The 17,439-nt window shown below is 39.9% G+C and overlaps 1 protein-coding gene and 1 pseudogene across 6 annotated transcripts in view; one reads left to right on the plus strand and one right to left on the minus strand.

Annotated features, from left to right (window-relative positions):
- The window catches only part of ANKRD55 (ankyrin repeat domain 55), a 250,275-nt gene that overhangs the window by 77,105 nt on the left and 155,731 nt on the right, over positions 1-17,439 (minus strand). The window lies entirely within an intron of this gene.
- On the plus strand, positions 21-15,622 carry LOC145517073 (protein VCF1-like; annotated as a pseudogene).

Raw genomic sequence — 17,439 nt, forward strand, 5'->3', positions numbered from 1 at the left:
TGTATGACTTTATACCGAAGATGCTGGAGATGTCACTTCAAAAGGAAGGTCATGGTGGTGGGCTGAGGTACGTGGTGTTTATAACCTGTTTATATCACATGTATAAATGTGATACATAAATGTGTACTCATCACTGAGTGCAATAAAATCTGTAAGGCACATTCATCACACTGTTAGGTACACACAGCTGAGAGAAACAAGGAATGAATTGCCTGATAGAATAGTTCAGTTCAGTCGCTCAGTCGTGTCCAACTCTCTGCGACCCCATGAACTGCAGCACGCCAGGCCTCTCTGTCCATCACCAACTCCCGGAGTCCACCCAAACCCATGTCCATCGAGTCCGTTATGCCATCCAACCATCTCATCCTCTGTCGTCCCCTTCTCCTCCCGCCCCCAATCCTTCCCAGCATTAGGGTCTTTTCCAGTGAGTCAACCCTTCGCATGAGGTGGCCAAAGTTTTGGAGTTTCAGCTTCAACATCAGACCTTCCAATGAACACCCAGGATTGATCTCTTTTAGGATGGATTGATTGGATCTCCTTGCAGTCCAAGGGACTCTCAAGAGTCTTCTCCAACACCACAGTTCAAAAGCATTAATTCTTCGGCGCTCAGCTTTCTTCACCGTCCAACTCTCACATCCATACGTGACCACTGGAAAAACCATAGCCTTGACTAGACGGACTTTTGTTGGCAAAGTAATGTTTCTGCTTGTAAATATGCTATCTAGGTTGGCCATAACCTTCCTTCCAAGGAGTAAGCGTCTTTTAATTTCATGTCTGCAATCACCATCAGCAGTGATTTTGGAGCCCAAAAAAATAAAGTCTGACACTGTTTCCACTGTTTCCCCATCTATTTCCCATGAAGTGATGGGACCAGATGCCATGATCTTAGCTTTCTGAATGTTGAGCTTTAAGCCAACTTTTTCACTCTCCTCCTTCACCTTCATCAAGAGGCTCTTTAGTTCTTCTTCACTTTCTGCCATAAGGGTGGTGTCATCAGCATATCTGAGGTTATTGATATTTCTCCCGGCAATTTTGATTCCAGCTTGTGTTTTTCCAACCCAGCGTTTCTCCCAACCCAGCGTTTCTCATGATGTACTCTGCATATAAGTTAAATAAGCAGGGTGACAATAAACAGCCTTGACGTACTCCTTTTCCTATTTGGAACCAGTCTGTTGTTCCATGTCCAGTTCTAACTGTTGCTTCCTGACCTGCATACAGGTTTCTCAAGAGACAGGTCAGATGGTCTGGTATTCCCATCTCTTTCAGAATTTTCCACAGTTTATTGTGGAATAGATAGATAGAATAGAATTCCAAATAATTTACCAGAAGGATTCTAACAACATTGTATTTAATAGAGATAAACTAAAGGTAATATCTTTTAGTCCATAAACTATTCGGTTGAACTAATTGAATGGTGGTTGAACCTGTCTGGTGGCTCAGATGGTAAAGAATCTGCCTGCATTTTGGGAGACCCTGCTTTGATCCCTGGGTCAGGAAGATTCCCTGGAGGAGGGAACAGCAATCCGCTTCAGTATTCTTGCCCGGAAAATCCCACGGACGGAGGAGCCTGGTGGGCTATAGTCCATGGGGTGGCAAAGAGTCTGACACTACTGAATGACTGCTGAATGACTAACACTTTCACTTTGAGCCTGTAGTTTGTTTGTTTGTTTTTTAATATTTATTTATTTGTTTATTTTTGGCTGCTCTGGGTCTTCAGTGCTGTGCGAGGGCTTTCTCTATTTGCAGAGAACAGGGGCTACTCTCGAGTTGTAGTGTGTGGGCTTCTCATTGCAGTGGATTCTCTTTTTGCAGAGCGTGGGCTCTAGTCATGTGGGTTTCAGTTAGTTGCTGCATAGGGGCTCAGCATTTGCAGCTTGTGGGTTCTAGAGTGCAGGTTTGGTAGTTGTGGCACATGGGCCCAGTTGCCCCAAGGCATGTGGCATCTTCCCAGACAAGAGAACAAATCCATGTTCCCTGTATTTCAAGGGGATTCTTAACCAACGGACTGCAAGGGAAGCCCGAACTTGTAGTTTTTGTTCCTCAACATCCCCTTACCCTGCTGGTGACCGTAACCTCTATGGACTATCTCCTCTCCTCTTTCAGCCCATGGAGTTGACTAGTTCCTGCTCAGGGCTGGCACATGTGACTAGAACTAAGCCAATCAGCACCAGCACTATCCTGGCCACAGAGATTGGTTCAGGGATGTGCTCCAATCAGAGCCCATGAAAGCACGTGATAGTTTGGATATTTTGGGATTGCTGGGAATAAGTTTTGTTCTACCACTCCTGAAGCCAGGAGTTATGGGGGACATCTCATGGGTGGAGGGCTTAAGAATGAAGACAAGAGAAGAGCAGAGCTGGGCTAAGAGAAGAAAATTGAGACCTGGTGACATTGTTTAAATCCCTGAATCGAGCCATAGCTTAAGCCAGCACCATGTTGGGAACATTTACACGAACCAATACATTTCTTGTTTTTGCTTAAGTTTTTTGCACAAATTTCATGTATTTGTTTTTATTTTTAACCACTGAAAGAGTTTTAACTGACAAAAGGTTTTTAGTGGTGGCACATTAGAAAAGCACATAGACTTAAGTTGGGCAGTTAACGCTATAGGAATTAACAATATGACAATCAACTAGTAGGTATCTGGCTGTAGTAACAATAGTCTAGTAACAAGAGTGTAGGAGATAATAGATGTTTTCCTTTTTTTCATTGTGCTGAGTCTTACTTGCAGCACTCAGAATCTTCGTTGCTGCATGTGGGATCTTTTCTGTGGCATGTGAGACCTAGTTCCTGGACCAGGGATCAAACCTGGGGCGCCTGCATTGGGAGCGCAGAACCTTAACCACTGGACCACCAGGAAGTCTTGGCTTTTTCTCTTCTTAACTAACTGGTCATTGTCATGCCGAGAGCATGGAATAAATGGGTTATAGGTAGGTAGCTGAAGGCTATTCAGAGGAGAGTGACCTGAGGATGACTGGACTTCATGTAACAGGATGAACAGCAGAAGGAGATGGCTGTGAGATTCCTCTGTGAGGCCATGTTGGTTGCCTTTGTTTATTTGAAAAGTTTTTTTAAGTAAAAAAATTGTGCTAAATATTTATAACATAAAGTTTGCATTTTAACCATTTTTAAGTGTAGAGTTCAGCAGCATGATGTTCATCACCACTATCCATCTCCACAATTCTTTTCACCTTCCAAAACTCAAATTCTGTATCCATTAGACAAAAACTCCCCCCTCCTCCCTCCCCTCCATCTTCTGGAAACCATTTCACTTTCTGTCTCTATGAATCTGACCACTCTAAATATCTCATTTAAGTGGAATCAACATTATCTGTCCTTTTGTTACTGGCTTATTTCACTTAACAGAATGTCCTGGAGATTCACTCACATGTAGCATGTCTCAGAATTTCCTTCTTTTTAAAGGCTGAATAATCTGTTGTGTGTATGTAACACATTTTGTTTATTCATTCATCTATTGGTTGGCACTTGGGTTATTTCCACCTTTTGGCTATTGTGAATAATGCTGCTGCAAACATTGGTATACAAATAATTTTTTCAGATTCTGCTTTCAATTCTTTCAAGTATATACTTAGAAGTGAAATTGCAGGATTACATGATAATTCTATTTTTAATTTTTTTAAAGAAACACTGTACTGGAGTCCAATGCGACTCCAACAGTTTATATTCTTACCAACAGTGCTCAAAGGTTCCAATTTCCCATGTCCTTACCAACACTTGTTATTTCCTGTTTTTTGCTTCTTGTGTTTGTTTGTTTTAATAATAGCTAGCCTGATGGGTGTGAAGTAATGTCTTGTGGTTTTGATTTGCATTTCTCTATGATTAGTGATGCTGAGCATCTTTTCTTTTTTTTTTTTTTCGTGTTTTTCGGTGTTTGTATATCTTCTCTGGAGTAATATCTAAGTCCTTTGTCTATTTTTAATGTTTTTTTTTTCTATTCAGTTGTAGAAATTCTTTTTTATATTTTTGATATTAACTCCTTATCAGATAAATAATTTGTATACATTTTCTCCTGTTGTGTGGGTTCCCTTACCACTCTGTTGATAGTGTCTCAATATACAAAAGCATTTAACTTTGATGTAGTTCAAATTGTCTGTCTTTTATTGTCTGTGCTTTTGCCATTACATCTGAGAAATTATTGCCAAATTCAATATCATTTTCCCTCTTTATTTTCTTCTAAGAGTTTTATAGTTTTAGGTCTCATGTTTAGATCTTTGATCCATTTCAAGTTATTTGTTGTAGATGGTGTTAGGGTAAGGGTCTGACTTCATCATTTTGCACTTGTCTGTCCAGTTGTTTCTAAATTACTTATTGAAAAGGCAATTCTTCCCTGCATTGAATGATCTTGTCACCCTTGTCGACTCCTCAGTTGACTCCTAAGTTGGCCGTTGATGTATGAGATTATTTCTAGACTGAGTTCTATTCCACAGATCTGTATGTCTGTCTCCATGCCAGTACTATACTGTTTTGATTGTTGCAGCTTTACAGTATGGTTTGAAATCAGGAGGTGTGAGACCTTCAACTTTGCTCTTCTTTTGTAAGTCTTTTTGTTTCCTTTTGGCCATTTGGGGTCCCTTGAAATTCCACATGAATTTCAGGATAGACTTTTATATTTCTACAAAAACATCATCAGGATTTGGTTAGGGACTGCATCAAATCTGTAAATCTCTGGGTATTATTGACACCTTAACAACACTGTCTTTTTTTTTTTTTTTTTTTACAATATTGTATTTGTTTTGCCATACATTGACATGAATCCACCATGGGTGTACATGTTTTCCCCTTCCAGAACCCCCCTTCCACCTCCCTCCCCATCCCATCCCTTCGGGTCATCCTGGTGCACCAGCCCCGAGCACCCTGCATCATGCATTGAACCTGGACTGGCGATTCATTTTACATGTGATAATTTACATGCTTCCATGCCATTCTCCCATATCATCCTGCCCTTGCCCTCTCCCATAGAGTCCATGATACTGTTCTATTTATCTGTGTCTCTTTTGATGTCTCGCATACAGGGTTATCTTTACCAATTGACTAAATACCATATATATGTGTTAGTATACTGTATTGGTGTTTTTCTTTCTGGCTTACTTCACTCTGTATAATAGGCTCCAGTTTCATCCACCTCATTAGAACTGATTTGAATGTATTCTTTTTAATGGCTGAGTAATATTCCATTGTGTATATGTACCACAGTTCCTTATCCATTCATCTGCTGATGGGCATCTAGGCTGCTTCCATGTCCTGGCTATTATAAACAGTGCTGCGATGAACATTGGGGTAGACGTGTCTCTTTTAAGTCTGGTTTCCTCGATGTGTATGCCCAGCAGTGGGATTGCTGGGTCATATGGCAGTTCTATTTCCAGTTTTTTGAGGAATCTCCACACTGTTCTCCATAGTGGCTGTACTAGTTTGCATTCCCACCAACAGTGTAAGAGGGTTCCCTTTTCTCCACACCCTCTCCAGCATTTATTGCTTGTAGTTTTTTGGATAGCAGCCATTTTGATGGGCGTGAAATGGTACCTCATTGTGGTTTTGATTTGCATTTCTCTAATAATGAGTGATGTTGAGCATCTTTTCATGTGTTTGTTAGCCATCTGTATGTCTTCTTTGGAGAAGTGTCTGTTTAGTTCTTTGGCCCACTTTTTGATTGGGTCATTTATTTTTCTGGAATTGAGCTGCAGGAGTTGCTTGTGTATTTTTGAGATTAATTCTTTGTTCGTTGCTTCGTTTGCTATTATTTTCTCCCATTCCGAGGGCTGTCTTTTCACCTTGCTTATAGTTTCCTTTGTTGTGCAAAAGCTTTTAAGTTTAACTAGGTCCCATTTGTTTATTTTTGCTTTTATTTTCAATATTCTGGGAGGTGGGTCATAGAGGATCCTGCTGTGGTTTGTGTCGGAGAGAACAACACTGTCTTTTAACCCATGAAACACAAGACATGTTTCCATTTATTGGTGTCTAATTTCTTTCAACAGTGTTTTATAGTTTTCAATGTGTAAGTCTTTTGCCTTCTTAATTTTATTCCTAAGTATTTTATTCTTTTTGATGCTACTATAAACAGAATTATTTTTCAAAGAGCTTTTAGGCAGAGAAGTTTATGGTTAAACTTTCCTGTGAAATTCCAGCAGTTAGAAATAGCAATGGTGAGAATGACAGAGGGTATTTTAATTGTCAGAGCACTGTAAAAATGTCCTGGGTCACTTCAAGAGGTAGTAGTGAACTTCTGTTGTTAAAGATGTCTATCTTGGCTAGGTGGTCACCAAGGGGGTGTGTTTCAGAAGGAATTCAGCCACAGAGAGAAGCACAAGGTATGGGGAAGGGAAGATGTGTGAGGCAAAACAGAATGTATTTCAGAGGTTCTTCTGGCCCTGAGATACGATGTATGTCTGCTCAGTCATATCCAACTCTATGACCTCACGTACTACAGCCCACCAGGCTCCTCTGTCCATGGGATATTTGAGGCAAGAATATTGGAATGGGTTGCCATTTCCTCTTCCAAGGGATCTTCCCGACCCAGGGATTGAATCTGTGCCTCCTGAATCTTCTGTTTGGCAGGTGGATTCTTCACCACTGGGTCATAAAATAATATACTAAATTACAAAATGATTAGGAAATAGGAAAGGAATGAACTTCCATGGAACTTGTGTAGAAACAGTCAATTTAAATTGCAGTCAATGCAAATAATTATGCCTAAGCCTGAGATAGTACAAAGAATTTCTGTAGAAATGAGGAAGGGTAATTTAGAAATAACAAGTATGAGAAGAACAACTGATGGTCCTGATGGAATCTAAAATAGAGGCAAGAAAGATTTTTTTCTATCAGAAGTCACAAAGCCATTTAAGATATGCAGAAGATCTACATAAACAAACAATACATAAATTCTTCCTTCTCTCCTTTATTCTTTCTTTATCCTCTGGTTATTTATCATCTATTTTTTTGTGTGTCTGTTTATCTATCTATCAATCAGCTATTTATCATCTATTTATCTTTCTTTCCATTTAATTTTAGAGGTGAAGCATGGTTTGAATGGCTTTTGCCTCTCCAGCTGTGTAAGAGTTAAACAGATAGACTTATATATGGATGCATAAAGAAAAATTCTATAATTCACAGAGGGAAAGAGACTGAAATAGAGAAAATGGAAAATAGACATAAAAGAATAGAAAAAAAGAAGTATGTGAACAGATGTGGTTTAGTCGCTAAGTCATGTCTGACTCTTGTGACCCCATGGATTGTAGCCCACCAAGCTTCTCTGTCCATAGGATTTTCCAGGCAGAAATACTGAAGTGGTTGCCATTTCCTTCTCCAAGGGGTCTTCCCGACCCAGGGATCAAACCCGGGTCTCCTGTACCGCAGTCAGATTCTTTACCAACTGAGTTGCCATAAACAGAGGTAGATTATATTTTTATAAAAAATTATCTGTATATATGTATGTAAATGAAAAATATAAGACAAAAAGAATATGCATCAAAACATCAATAGAGATAATTTCTTAGATATTATTCAATACTTTCTATATTTTACCAATTCTCCACAATGAATTTATATATATTATTGTTGTTGTTTAGTTGCTAAATCATGTCTGACTCTTTTGAGATTCCATGGACCATAGTCCTCCAGTCTCTTCTGTCTGTGGGATTTTTCAGACAAGAATACTGGAGTGGGTTGCCATTTCCTTCTCCAGTGGATCTTCCTGAGCCAGGGATCAAATTCACATTGCTTGAATTGGCAGGCGTTGGCAGGTTGATTCTTTACCCCCAAGATACCTGGGAAACCCTTATATATTTTTAATAGTCATCAAAATAAACCAAGTTTTAAATGATGAGAAAGGAGAGTGTCTTACTAGCTTTACGTTAACGTGTCACTACTAGAAGGGTAGACACAGCCTGAGTGACTGTAATTGAGAAAACAAGTCCTTGATATTTGACAAGTGCTGAGAAAGGAAAGACATACATGTATTTAAAAAATTCCGACCTTTATAAAAACCCTAGTAAATTTTTTAAAAAACAGGTACACATTTTAAATTTTATTAATTTTTACTTAAAAATTAAAAGGGTAGGCTTTTTGAAAATCATCTATTTCCCTCATTTTTCACGGTTAAAATCCTTGTAACAGTTTTTTGCATGTGTCATAAATTATCTATGTAATTTCAAGGGCCCAGCTGTTTAATAATAGGATTACAGACATATGACAGTCTGCTAGAAATGTTTTGGATTAGAGGGAAAAAACAAAAAACCAAAGCTTCTCAGATTTTACACAAATGTGGGTTCCTTCACATCAAGGCTCTGTCCCTGGATTCTTGTGGAGTTCCTTGGGAAAGTCCTTGATGGCATCAGTTACTGGACCTACTTTGCTGGAATTACCCCGAGGTCAGCTTGGCATTTGTTTTTCTTAAATTGAGATCGTTTCGTGGAACAACGAAGTCAATGTAAAGACAGATTAGGTACTGCAGTTTCAAGCATCCAGACCAAAGGGCTCATTCTATTCTGGGGATCCTTGAGTGGCTAAATCCAGCCTAGAGTCACCAATGAAGTCAGGCTTCATTTTAGGCAACTATAGAGGCTTCCACAGTTATTTCTTAGATTGTTTTTTAGAGTGGAATTGATTGCATCTGAAGAACTGAGAATTATTCATTCATCCATTTACTTAACATCTACCCTGCTGCTGCTAAGTCGCTTTAGTCGTGTCCGACTCTGTGTGACCCCATAGACGGCAGCCCACCGGGCTCCGCCGTCCCTGGGATTCTCCAGGCAAGAACACTGGAGTGGGTTGCCATTTCCTTCTCCAATGCATGAAAGTGGAAAGTGAAAGTGAAGTTGCTCAGTCGTGTCCTACTCTAAGCGACCCATGGACTGCAGCCTACCAGGCTCCTCCATCCATGGGATTTTCCAGGTAAGAGTACTGGAGTGGGGTGCCGTTGCCTTCTCTGAACAACTACCCTAGGTTAGTGAAACTGCAGGTACACAGGTTGTAGAGTCACTGCTCCTAGTGAAGCAGGAGGAAGACATGCTCTAATACGAAAAGGAGTGTGTTGTTTGTGATTGAGATATACCAGGGATATTATGGCAGGACCGAGGAAAAATGATTTGAGCAAATAGTTTCTTGGGCCTTCTCCTAATCCAGACCCATCTATCCTCCTGGAGGATTATCCTAGGTGCTTTGGGGACAGTAGAGAAATTGTTTTTTGGGGGCTGCCGGGAATGATCTGTCCATAAAATGATGAGGCCTTTCCACTTTTAGGGAAGACATCAGGCCTTCAGTGCACCCCAGTGGCTCCGTGTAACAATATTGCCACCCACTGGTGATAAGAGTCTCTCTGGGCCTTGACCTGGGCTCTGAGCCAGGATGGTGCCAGTTCTGCTGGATAGAATTAAAAGCCAGCTGGGAATACTCTGGCCATGCAGGAACAAGTTTAAGGTCACTGATACAGTTGCTGGCATTGAAATCAAATGAGTTTCATGTGACTCATCTTATACATCATGTGAACACAGCATACATATATGAACACGATATAGGAAAATTGTTAAGAACCCAGCCTCCAGATTTTGAATCCTAGCACTGCCAGTTTCCGGCTAGCTGTATGATCTTGAGTGAGTTACTTAACTTCTTTATTCCCATTCTTCACTTGTCAAATGGGTAAGAACAGTATTTACTTCACAGGGTTGTTTTGGGAACTAAATGGGTTCATCCAAATAAAGAACAAAATATTCAAAGTATGTCAATAATCATTTGCTATCACTATTACTACTTTAAAAAGTATGTATTTATTTATTTGACTGTGGGGGGTCTTTGTTGCTGTGCAGGCTTTCTCTGGTTGCGGGGAGCAGGGGCTTTCTCTAGCTGTGGGGCACGTGTTTCTCATTGCGGTGGCTTCTCTTGTTGCAGAGCACGGGCTCTAGGGTGTGTGGGCTCAGTAGTTGTGGCACATAGACTTAGTTGCCCTGCAGCACGTGGGATCTTCCCAGACCAGGGATCGAACTCATGTCTCCTGCATTAGCAGGCAAATTCTTAATCACTGAGCCACTAAGGAAGCCCTCACTATTGCTACTTTGATAGGGATAGGAACCTCTGTCTTCCTTTCCCATAATGAGACCCTCAGTCTTGCTCAGCAGACTGTAGAGATTTTTGTGAGCTGAAACATTTTGCTATTTTGCCTGTTTTCTCCTTTAGTCCCTCAGGGTGTATTGGCTGAGGTTTTAAGAGTGTTTTATAAAGTGCCAGTCATATGGGAGTACAAAAAAAGAGTTTCTTTATAACATTTTAAAGAGAAAAATAGCTCCAAGCTTTCTGCATGTACCAGCTGAGAAAAGATATTCAAAGCAACCTTCTTGCCATGGGAGTGGAAAAGAAGGGATTTCATTCTGTGGGAAGGAAGTCTTGCAACAATATTATCTAAACGCTAAATATCTGGCCGAAATCAGGTCTTTCTTCATAACCAAACTCGTGATGCAACACATGTTGTGAATCTCAAAATCACTGTGTTTCTCTGAGTGATTCCTCTGACCTGTGAATTCCATTCCACAGTTAGCATCTCTACTGGACATGGGGTAGGGGGTGGTGCTGGGAAACGGAATTTGCTGTTCTAAGAAGCATGTCTGTGTTGAACTTCAGTAATAATGCCTATCTAGAAAGCATCTTCAAAGAGGGAAATTTCATTTTAATAATGTGCTCAATTGCTCCAATCGTGTCTGACTCTTTGCAACCCCATGGACTGTAGCCTACCAAGCTGCTCTGCCCATGTGGTTCTCCAGGCAAAAATATGGAGTGGGTTGCCATTTCCTTCTCCAGGGGAATCTTCCCAACCCAAGGATTGAACCTGGGTCTCTTATGTCTCTTGCATTGGCAGGCGAGATCTTTACCACTAGCACCACCTGGGAAGACCCCATTTTAATAATACTTGTTCTTAAAAAGATCTCAATTTTTAATACCTAGGACCTTTAGTATATGTGCAATGAACGAATTGATTGATTGGTATAGTTTTCATGTTCCATGGGCTTTCTTACCCATTGGAGCCTCGTGGAAATCTCACCGATGTCAACAATGTTGTGTCAAGAAGTTCTTTGGTAAGTAGGCAAGTATAAATCTTAAATGACTTTTATGAAGGATTGTGTTAGCCTAGGTGGCTTTGGAAACTGAAGAGTAATCCACGTGTTACTTTGACCACTGTCCCTTCAGTCTTCCTCATTTTCGTCTGGATCAAATGTATGACACCACTCACCTCTCTTACTTTCAAGAAATGGGAGATGTTCATGTCGGGAAATTGCCATTTTAACCTGGGACTTTGAAAGGTGAGGAATAGGTGAAGAAGCAGAGTTTGTTCAGTTTGGGGAAGAGAAGACTCAATTGGACAAGACAGCTGTTTTCAAACATCAGAAAAGCTAGAGGAGAGTTTAGATTTGTTTTCTGTAGATCCGGAGAAAGTTGATCCAGTCACTGATTTGTGTCTGACTCTTTGTGACCCCTTGGACTGTAGCCCGCCAGGTTCCTCTGTCCATGAACTTCTCCAGGCAAGAATACTGGTGGATAGCTATTCCCTTCTCTAGCAGATCTTTCTGACCCAGGAATCAAACTGGGCTCTCCTGCATTGCAGGCAGATTCTGTACCAACTGAGCTATCAGGGAAGCCCTCTGTTAACATTTAAGTATAATTCATATGAAACCTTTTTTTTAATCCTCAAGTGTTTTATTTTTTTTTAAGTTTTAAAAAAATTATTTATTTTTACATATGGAACTTTTAAACTTTATTTTTGTGTGCCATAATTACCCTTTTCCGCCAATATCAGATAATTCTCCTCTTCCTCACTTGTTTGTAAGGGCAACTTCACATATAGTTAACACATAGTTAACACCTTGGAGGAGAAGCCTCCTACAGCCCACTCATTGGAACTGAAGCCTGGAACGCAGGGATCCAAGAGCCATTTCTCTGCAGTGGTACACGCATGAAGGTGGAAAAGGGGCCAAAGTGCACCTCACTCACACTCCATAGAGTCTTGTCATCTGCCTATAGTCAAGGTTCTTAGCTTGTTTTGTGTTTCCTGTACGGTTTTGAGTTCTAGAATTTTTGCTAGCCTATTTGAAGGAATTAAACTCAGAACAATGCTAAAGTTAGCAAAAACATCGATACAATCACTTCCATGGCACAACAATATCCCCCAGCAACTATGAAAGCATCCACTGTTATTCGCCTGTCCCCAAAGGGGTCTCTGTCACTGTCTGAATAGCAATCATAATGATGGTTAATGACTACACTTTGGTTATTATTACCAGGCACTGTGCTAAGCCTTTTGTAGAAATTGACTCATTTAATGCTTTGTGGCCCAGCTGCATGGGTCACCTGCAATGCGAGAGATCTGGGTTTGATCCCTGGGTTAGGAAGATCCCCTGGAGAAGGGAAAGGCTACCCACACCAGTATTCTGGCCTAGAGAATTCCAGGGACTGTATAGTCCATGGGGTAGCAAAGAGTCAGACACAACTGAGAGATTTTCACTTTCACTTATGAGAATGATTCCCATTTTATGGATGATGAAACTGAGGCACCAAGCAGGAAAGTAACTTGCCCAAATTCACACAGGTAGTAGTGAGTAGTGAAGCTCAGAAAAGCCTGCAGGCTGTCAGGCCTTAGACTGGATCCTCTGACCAATGTGCACTATTGTCTGTCACTGCCTGTTGACTCAGGAGGCAAAGCCTTCATGTGTTTCAGTGAACTCATGACCTTTCTTGGTGCTGGACAATATTCCACATATCATTCTCTCTTACTCACAGCAGCCTGTGCCAAACTGTTCACAAGCTGTGTAGCTCAGCAATCTCCTTGACAGGCATTATTGTGCTGGAGTTTATACTCATTTGTAGCAAAAAATAAAATCTTCACGTTAATTGAAAATTGGTAATGCATCTACAAAGAGCTGCTTCTACACCCGAGAGAGAATTAACATTAGTGATAACAGCATAAAGACTCTAAAATGAGGATTAGTGAATTCTTTTAAAACATTAAGATAAATGTCAAATGACCAAGGAACAAGTAACTTTCATACTGAAGCTCAGAAAGAGAGTGAAATATTTCTAATTTATTTTCTAAGGCTAGCATACACTGCTCAAGACACATGCATACAGGTACCTATGTGGACCCAATTTATAAACTCTGAATTCTAGGGTTTAAATTAAATTCTGTCAGATTAGATTCAGTTGGATGTTGAAAGGATAATATACCATGACTGGACAGAATTTATTCTAGAGTATGGATGCTTTAATTTTTCCAGCGCCTATTAATAAGATATATCATATCAGTAGAACAAAGGGCAAATACAGGATTACATAAATAAATAATAGAAAGGCATTTAATAAAATTTGATCTCTTCTTTAAAAATGCTTAACAGCTAGGAATAAAAGATTTCATTTGCAATATGATTAACTACATCTATTTCTAACCAAGTACAAACATCACACCTAATAGTGAAACAATAGAGAAACAAAGAAGACAAGGTTTATCCAATGCAATAATGTTGTTGTTTAGTTTCTCAGTTGTGTCTGATTCTTTTGTGACCCCATGGACAATAGGTTGCCAAGCTCCCTTGTCCATGAGACTTCCCAGGCAAAAATACTGGAGTGGGTTGCCATGTCCTTCTCCAGGGATCAAACTCACATCTCCTGCATTGGCAGGTGGATTCTTTACCACCGAGCCACCTGGAAAACTCAGTAATATATGAAACAAAAAGAAATGAGATGGCAGTCTTAAAAAAAGAACAAAATAGGAAAAAAGAATATACTTAAGTATTTGCTTACCTATGCATAGAATCTCTCTGTCAGGATACATAAGGAACTGCTTACAATGTTTTGCTTCCAGTAGGGCATCTGGATGGCTGGAGGGGTTGGTGTGAGGCGAGATTTTTCACCGTATATTGTTTTATACCTTGAATTTATGTGAATGTGTTATTATACCAAAAGAAGAAACAAAAAGAGGAACCTCCCCCCACCAAATTGTAAAAAAAAACCAACAAAAATTTTTGAAAAAAAGTATTGAGGGAGGATTCCTCTATCAAATAATAAAATGTTATGAAACTGTAATAGTTTAAAAAGTAAGATTATGCTTTAAGACTAGACCAGCCCCTAGAACAACGTAGAAAGTCTAGAAACCTGCCTGTCAGCAGCATGGAAAGTAGACGCTCACACATAGACTGGCTTGTAAGCAGTGGAATGAGTTATGTCTAAAAGGCAAGTCTTAGACTGAGAAGATAGAACCCCAGAAAAAGATGAAAGGGAAAGTAGAAGTACTCCCAGACCTGTGAGCTTTCCTGGTGAATTATTATCCTTCTGATGTGGTTTTCCTGCTAGGCAAATTCTGCCTTCTCCAATTTCCAAGTAAAAACGGATGCTATCAAAAATACACTCTTAGACCAATGGAATAGAATAGAAAGCCCAGAAATAAACCCACACACTTTCAGTCAGTTAATCCATGACAAAGGAGGAAAGAATATATATTGGAGAAAAGACAGCCTTTTCAATAAGTGGTGCTGGGAAAACTGGACAGATACATGTAAAATAATGAAATTGGAACTTTCTCTAACACCATATACAAAAAACAAGCAAACAAACAAAACCCTCGAAGTGAATTAAAGATCTAAATGTAAGACAGGATACTATAAAATTTCTAGCAGAAAATATAGGCAGAATACTCTTTGCATAAATCATAGCAATAATTTTTTTGGGTCTGTCTCCTAAAGTAAAGGAAATAAGAGCAAAAATTAAACAAATGGGACCTAATTAAACTTAAAAGCTTTTGCACAGCAAAGGAAACCATCAACAAAGTGAAGACAACCTACTGAATGGGAGAAAATATTTGAAAATGACATGACTGATGAGGGATTAGTATCCAACATATATAAACATGTACAACAGTTCATACAATTCAACATAAAAAAAAACAAAACTGGTTAAAAATGTGCTGAAGAACTGAACAGACATTTTTCCAATGAAGAAATGCAGATGGCCAACAGGTACATGAAAAGATGCTGAAGGTTTCTATAATTCTGGGCCAGGATTAAAGGAAGTCTGCCATGCCAGGACGGTTTTTCAGAGCCACTTTGGCCTGTTCTGGTCCATCTCTGGTCCTCACCATCATCCCACTTTGCTTCTTCGACCAATGTTGCCAGGGTCACTTCAGTTAGTACTAATGCATTCTCTGATCCCAAATATGAATGTATGGGCCCAATTACCAACATGCTATTGGGATTAGGAACATAGTCACTGGACAATAAGTAGAAAAGAAGAAGGATAATCACCACTTTCTCCCATCCAAAAGGAGTAAGAGAAATTCTATCTTCCAGGAGTCTCAGGATGCAATGAAAAACAAAAGGAAGGCCAACTAAGAGGGACCAAAGTGTGTGCATCTTCAAGCAGTGACAATAACAGGAGCAGCAGTGTTAATTCCCCAGACAGAATAATTGGTCCAGAAAGCAGCTTAAATCAGATCATTGTTGAAGCCAACATGAGTACCCCTCAGTCCTTATATGAGATGTATGCATTATGCCAAAGTCATTACTCTCACATCAACCAGATCTTAAGGGAGGCACACTTCAACAGCCTATTGCAGTGAGGGCAATCTCCAACATGATGAACTAGGAGCTCCTTATTCCAGCCTAAAATTTGTTTATAAAAGCAATTGCACACATACACTCACAAAGGAAAAGATACTCAGTATCATTAATCATCAGAGAAATCCAAACCAAAACCACAATGAGGTATCACCTCACACTCATCAGAATGGCCATCATCAAAAAGCACACAAGTAACAAGTGTTGTCAAGGATGTAGAGAAAATGGAACCCTCCTACACTGTTGGTGTGAATATAAATTGGTGCAGCCACTGTGGAAAACAATATGGAGATTCCTCAAAAAACTAAAAACAGAGCCATATGATCCAGGAATCCCACTCCTGAGTTTATATTCAAATATAACAAAAACACTAATTTAAAAAGATACATGTACTGAAATATTCATAGCAGCATTTATTTACAATTGCGAAGACCTGATAGCAACCTAAGTGTCCATCAACAGATGAATGGATAAAAAGATGTGGTGTATATATTCGATGGAATACTACTCAGCCACAAAGAAGAATGAAATTTTGCCATTTGTAGCAACATGGATGGACTTGGAGGGCATTAGGCTAAATGAAATAAGTACACAGAGAAAGACAAATACTGTATGAAATCATCTATATGTGGGATTTAAAAGACACAACAAACTAGTGAATATAATGAAAAAGAAGCAGACTCATAGATACAGAGAGCAAACTCTTGGTTACCAGTGTGAGGGAGGAGAGATGGGGAGTAGGAGGTACAAACTATTATATATATATGATAGGCTCAAGGATGTATTATATAACATGGGGAACATTGCCAGTATTTTGTAATAATTGTGTGTTAGTTGCTCAGTCATGTCTGACTCTTTGTGACCCCATGGACTGTAGCCCATCAGGCTCCTCTGTTCATGGAATTCTCCAGGCAAGAATATTGGAGTGGGTAGCCATTCCCTTCTCCAGCGGATCTTTTTGACTCAGGGTTTGAACACAGGTCTCCTGCATAGCAGGCAGATTCTTTACTGTCTGAGCCACCATGGAAATTAACCTTTAAAATTGTATAAAAATTAAAAAATAATTTTTAAAAAAGAGTGCTATGCTATGAATTCATTATAGAGGGGAAGATAACTTGACAGATGGATGTTCTCTTGACCAAGGAAGACCAGTTGTCCATGTGACCTTAGGTAGATCATTTACAAGAATCACTAGCGTTTGCTAAGTGATTACTCTGGACCAGGCATGGTTCCAAGTGCTTTGTATGTACTATGCCATTAAATCTTTATAATCATGCTCTGAAGATTGTTATAACCATCTTTATAACAATCCTATAACCACTTCTAGCAGTTGCTGAGTGATTACTATGGGCCAGCAGTGGTTGCAGGAGCATTGCATGTACTCATTAATTCAGTCTCTATAAGCAGTCCTTTGTGGTAACACTATCTTAATCTACAAGTAGGAAAGTGAGGTATAGAGATGTTAAGTCACTAGGTCATGCAGTAAACATCATCAGCGGCCATGCCCATTACCAATTTACAGAAAAATAGAATTTGGGTAATAAAGTCTAACTGTTTTTATTTTTCCTTTGTGCTTAGTCTGTTTTCACTTGATCACAGTGGGCCTCTCACAGAGGCCTCATACTGGTACTTGGCACTTCAGATCTGAGTTCCTCCTCCTGCCCCTGAGCACATCTCAATTCAAGATGGCAGCAGTGGGCCCTGTGCAGAGACACTGCTCCTGGCACTGTGATCTGGAGCCTGAGCCGTGCAGCTGTATGGCTCCCCTGTGAGAGCTCCGTCCCCTCCCCACTGCTGAGATCCCTATAAAGCAGCCCTGCCTATGGCCTGTGGGCAG

The sequence above is a fragment of the Giraffa tippelskirchi genome, chromosome 8 (assembly GCF_054371585.1).
Source record: "Giraffa tippelskirchi isolate mGirTip1 chromosome 8, T2T-mGirTip1v1.2.pri, whole genome shotgun sequence".
Classification (NCBI taxonomy): Eukaryota; Metazoa; Chordata; class Mammalia; order Artiodactyla; family Giraffidae; genus Giraffa; species Giraffa tippelskirchi.